The 5,752-nt window shown below is 42.4% G+C and overlaps 1 long non-coding RNA gene across 5 annotated transcripts; it reads left to right on the top strand.

Annotated features, from left to right (window-relative positions):
- The first annotated feature begins 1,517 nt into the window (after positions 1-1,517).
- LOC146178795 (uncharacterized) lies at positions 1,518-5,259 on the top strand. Of its 5 annotated transcripts, none has more exons than XR_014700656.1 (3): positions 1,518-1,558; positions 2,281-2,434; positions 3,179-5,259. It is a non-coding gene; the product is annotated as an uncharacterized LOC146178795 (long non-coding RNA). The 5 variants fall into 5 exon arrangements; XR_014700652.1 differs by having other exon boundaries at positions 1,535-1,644; XR_014700654.1 differs by lacking the exon at positions 1,518-1,558 and adding an exon at positions 1,653-1,714.
- The last annotated feature ends 493 nt before the right edge of the window (positions 5,260-5,752 follow it).

The raw sequence follows: 5,752 nt of genomic DNA, 5'->3' as shown, positions 1-5,752 counted from the left end.
GCGCTACTTGATATACAGAGACAAATGGAAGACGACTTTGCGCTTCATTCGTGTGTCGTCTTCCATTTGTCTCTGTATATCAAGTAGCGCAGTATTCCACAGAACATCACGAAAATCCTTTGCAGCACATAATATCCAAGTGGATGTAGTTCGGGCACACATGTTAATGGCGGCCGGCGAGGACGGAAGTATGTCTCTGTGCTCCGCCTAATCCGCTTCCATCGGCAATCTGCTTCATCATACTCGCCTGCTTTTCACCCTCGTGGACTGACTTAACTTTTAGTTTTAGTACTTTCAAATTCCGCGCCCTTCTTTAGCTTGACCAGGTTTCGTGACGTCAGCTTAATTGACTGATTCAATTAGCTATTTAGTATTTGATACATCTAGACGTCACCCTAATCGACTGACTTATTTTAGTATCCGATACATACAAATGTGGCGCCAAGCCATTGACTCACTGTAGACAAGCGAAATTATGAAGAACGTTTCACGATCCGGACCGTGCCCATAAGCAATATAATGCGATCCAGAATGTATATACCAGAATTATAGTGACTATACCAGAATGGCAGGCTATATCACTGTAACAGGGAGGCCAGACTTGCTCAAATTTATTTTATATAGAGTATGAAGTGGTTTATTTCCATCCAAAAAGTGTCTGCAGAACCTCCCGAAGGGCTTTCAAGGGTCGAGCCTTTGTTGTCGCTGAGGGAGTTCTTAATGTGATGAGGCCTATCTAACGCTGGCTGATCTTGACATTCATTCATGTATATTGCCTAGTGTGTCGTTAATGTTTTGATCGCCCGCCGGGGTGGCGCAGTGGTTGTACGCGGTATTCACATCAGCCACTGCGCCACCCCGGCGGGCGATGAAAACAAGAAAACGACCAGTGCCGTTTAAGTGAACACTGTCTTGTGGAATACCCGTTACAGATCTTTAGGTCGCTTTATTTTCTTGTTTTTCTTGCTATAGCGATTAGATTTGAGGACATACGTACTGGAAAAATTCAAGTTCGTATTTGTTTGAAAACGAACTATTTGACACAGAGTTATTGCTTTTATGCAAGAAAAGCGCATTCCGACAATGACATAAAAGTCTTCTAGATGGTGCTGACTCATATGCTGTTGCGCCAACATTATTAACTTCCTTGAGCGGAGGTAGCGGCAGGTGAAGTACGGCCGGTACGGCACGCTCTGCACGCCAATCACATATCCCATATAAGGATGCAGTGCGAGGGGTCTGGTCATGGAGGAAGAAAAAAACTCTCCATTTCAGGCCAGGGAGGCGGTGCAAATATAAGCTTTGGGAATGTGCTCTAATAGACGAAGCTTTCAACCCTTCAGCGTTGAAGCCGCATGCGGCTGCCCGCAAATTTCGCTCGAAGCGTCTTCGATCAGTCAGCCATTAGGGCGGGACGCGTCTTGGGTAGCAGATATAGTAGCAGACGACGCGCTGAGCAGAGCCTAACACTTACTGCGCATGCGCCGAAAGCATGACGAAAAACAAGAAAATTACATTTTTTTTTTTTTTTAGGCACGAAAATGTGGTAGCTTGAAAGGTGGTGTCTTATTTATTTTTATATAGAAAAGACGCTGTAAACATAGAGTTAACATGATAACATGCTTCTAACTTCCATCTGTCCAGGTATTCCAGATTGTTGTGTTGCTTTTGTCGGTTGTTGTGGCTTTTGTGCTTTTGTCTCTTGTGTGGCAAGGTGTGTGTGGCGCGTTGCACGTGCGCGCTTTCTCTATGAACTTGTGCTTTTTATGACAAGTTGGTCTGAACACTGGTTCATTGGCGCCTGTAGCAATTTGAAGTCAGCCGTAGTGCACTGCCTTTGTAAAACAACGTGCGCAGGTGGTTTGCATGCGTTTTTCTCTTGCGACAGATGAGTGTGTGATTGCTAGTTGACGCCGTGCTATTGTCTTGCGTGGAGAGCACACCTCCCAGTTTGGTGGTAAATTGCCCTTTGCTGCGTCTCCTTGGTTTGGATAAAAAGAAAAAGATAACTTGTGAAATTACTTCTCCAAGCAACCACCCTGACCTGTCACTGGAGAATGCACGCAGACCGGTGGTTGCCTTTGGTGGCACCTTGAGATGCATGTCAGCTTGTCTTTCCCTATGTTTGAGTTTATTTTTGCAGATTTTTGTGAAATTTAGGAGCTGGTTGTAATGTAACCTTGTAGTAAGATGTTCTATATCAACAATTGTCCTGTGCAAATCGAATAAGTAATGGCAGCAGCGATAGGTACCAGTGATCTGTTCTGCTTTGTTTTCCAGGTTGTAGCATTTCTTCAGGATGAAGCACTTTGTAGTGACGAAATCTTCCGACCGGTCGAAAAACTTGGGGTATTATCAGCACCTGGAATTTTATGCATCATCCGTAGATCGTCTGCTCTGAGTGTGAGGTCGCTGCATGGGATTGGACTGAGTGGTATGGAAACCTTTGAAGCTTTTTTGTGCCAGTGGGCGCAGTAACAGCAAGCCATACTTAGGCAATGTGCTAAGCAATTTGTTCTGCTTCATATTCTTGGTCAGGAGATAATTCCTGTTGGTTTCTGCTGGGATGAGAGCAGATTTGGGGGGCTGTTTCCGTGCCCACTGTGCTTCAAAAAGTGCTTCTGAGCTTGCTTATTCTATTTCTTTTAGTCTACTGATGATTCCTGTTGGTTTCTGCAGGGATGAGAGCAGATTTAGGGAGCTGTTTCCTTCCCACTGTGCTTCAAAAAGTGTTTTTGAACTTGCTTGTTGTATTTCTTTTAGTCTACTGATGGGCACAGACACAGAAGCTCCCTAATACTGACACATAAGAATCAATGTCGCTGACTGAAAAAAAAAAAAAAAGGCTGCTGTACAAGATGTACATCTCGTTTAGGTATTGTAAAAAAAAAATCCTTAGCAGGGTGTTTTAGTGGCATGGAATGCAATTTAAATTTACTTAGGCTAGTAGTCGCACAAGTAAAGGACACGAAAGTGTTGATGAAGGGAGTGCAATGTTGAATGCATTTGTTCAAGGGATGCTAGACCACTTGGATGAGGCAAAAGAACTTTCAGGGACTACTGCATGTATTTGATAATTTACTATCCATGTAAATTTAGCGTGCTTTTAGAGATGGAGTGGTAAGTTCTTGTATGCTTGTCGTGGTTAAATTATTCAGTTATGCCTGGATGGATGCAGGCGTTGGGTTCAGTGATGGCCTTTCTCGCTGCCGAGCAACCGAGTGGACATTCAAGCGTGGCCGCATGGTGGTGTCCCTGCAAATATACAACTGGCATCCTTTCCATGAATATTGCCTGCCAGTTAGGTAAGCCGTGGTGCATCCAAAACCTCGGATATTTCAGGTGGGTGTCTCATGATGGTTTCAGCCAACTGTCTCGTTTCTGTTGCGAGACGTTTCAAAGAAAAGCAACATATCAGGAACCACCAGCTTTAAGTTGCAGTACATTCTGACAAAACAATTGTATTTTGAAATTGCACTCAGTGGCAACCAAAGCGCAAAGGCCGTGAAAATGGATTGAAGGCAATCTAGCAAGGGAAACTGTGGTTATGGAGGAGGACTGTGTACTGGAGAATTTTGATGATGCAAATCTTGATGATGAGGGATTGCAAAATACAATTGGTATCATCCGAAATTATATGTAACTCAACGCACAAAAAAATCCATATGCGGAAGCACGAAAATGCTTTCACGTAGGTTTATTTACGGGTGATGCAGTTTATTTACAGATGCGTGGCTACAGCTCGTTACTCAAGGCGTGTCACGGTGGGAATAGTGATCGTGACGGTGGTGCTATGCGGGCCGCTTACCGCCACTGATTGCATTGGTGCGTACAGCATTACTATCAACTGTGGTGTTGCCAGTTATGAGGGCATGATCACAGCTTATGCATTATCTTCCATAGTGGTGCTAGAAACTGCTTGGAAGTCCTAAATTTTGCAGCAATTTATACAGTGCACTGTGGCCATGGAATTATACGAATTTGTTGTATCATGCCGAAATTTTTGCCACTCGTGTTCAAATTGTTGAAATTTAACTTTACACTAGAACAGGAGCTCTCAAACTAAGTTCTGTGGCATACATGGGTTTGTAGGAGAAGTTTCGTCAGTTCTCCTGGCACCCTGAATCCAGCCGTACCTCAGCCTGCACAGCTCGTTTGCCTACTTTATTTCAGTACTCACTGATTTAGGGGAACGTGAACTGACATTGTTGTGCTTCATGTTTCCCTTCTAGGTAAGGAATATAAGCAATGTATGATATCTCAAAAGAAAGACTGATATGCTATTTTGGGCATCTAAGTTTGAAATGAAGCAAGAATTTGAACTTTTCTAATTGATAATTTGGGTATCTTTGCCTTCACTTGGGCTTTGAGCAGAAAAGTTCTCACCTTTTTAATACACTTCTCCAATGGAGCTCTTGGTGTTTTGTTGTTATTACTAGGGATGTTCGGACGTTCGTTATCCACTGGTTGATGCAGGAGATCGGCTCTAACTTGTCTCATGATGTTCATGCGTTTGCGCAGGCTGTTCGTACATTGTAACACTTCATCTATACCTTGAGAGACCATTCCATACCTTTGAGTCAGCCATTGAGATACTACGTTCTTACCGTGTCAACATTGCACTGCCTTGCCTTTGCCAGCTTGCCTTAGAAGCATCCCTCAATACTTTTGCAGTGTCCTTTGCGTGCCTGATACCCCTGAAAATGTATTGAAACCTTGATGCCATTAAGAATGCTCTCTTTATATCTGATTTCCACCTGACCTAAAAGCATTGTGCATTGGTCAGATCATAGCATTACGTCTCCGCAGTACCTTGGAGTTACAGCCGCCTAACGATTTTTCAGACCCTTAAGGGACCAAAATGTCTCGAAAACCAGGCAGTTAAAAAAAATTTTTGCAGCCGAAATTTTTCTTGCTAGAAGCTGGCCTTGGCATCAGCGTTTGAAAACAGAATTAAAGCCAGTCAGAATGTGTAGAGTTCCTGTGTGTCTGTGCATTGATGAAAAGAAAGAGTTCGAGGAGGGTGCAGAATACGCAAAAACATTTAATTACTAGCTTGGATGACACAAAGTAAGAAAAAATAGAACAGCAGGATAAGAAGCTGATGCAAACCAAGGATGCAACGAGGAGTGTAAACACAAAGTCGAACTCAACCCTTTTGGCAAAGAAGCAATCAAAGCATACAATCTATGACAGGAGCAAGATACGACGAGAACAGAAAAAGTCATACGGGCAGTCAAACACTTAAGGAGAGACGCTCCTCGAAAAAACGTTTTTTTTTTTTTAATAATGAAGTTAGATGGCTGAAATTTGTACAACTGGTATCAAGTGAGCTTCTGTTACGAAATATGCAATCAGTTTTTTGATACCTATACTAGGTAAATTTTTATGATCTTTGAAATGCATAATTAAGACCTTTTTTTGTACAAATAATTTTTCTTCTTATTATGATTGAGCAATTTAAAACAGCCTGGGCAGTTCATTATAGAGCACCGAGTGGGCAATCTAACTGAAATAACTTTATGTGCATTGTTTTTCAAGAAAACTTTTATTTTTAAATAGTGTTATTTTCTATTGTGTGTCAGTTTTTGTTATGAAACTCTCGGAAAAATATCATGAGACTAGTTGTAAGAACAAGGTTTGCCCACCCTGTGCACCCCAAGGAACATCTGTGCAAAATTTCATTGTGATTCAACATGTGCAAGAGGGAATAATTGCGTGCACAAACTATAAACATTGGCAAAAACAGTAG

The sequence above is a fragment of the Amblyomma maculatum genome, chromosome 9 (genome assembly GCF_055883805.1).
Source record: "Amblyomma maculatum isolate TAMU_Amacu chromosome 9, ASM5588380v1, whole genome shotgun sequence".
Classification (NCBI taxonomy): Eukaryota; Metazoa; Arthropoda; class Arachnida; order Ixodida; family Ixodidae; genus Amblyomma; species Amblyomma maculatum.
The sequence above is the reverse complement of the archived record's forward strand: the minus strand, read 5'-3'. Positions and strand labels throughout refer to the sequence as shown.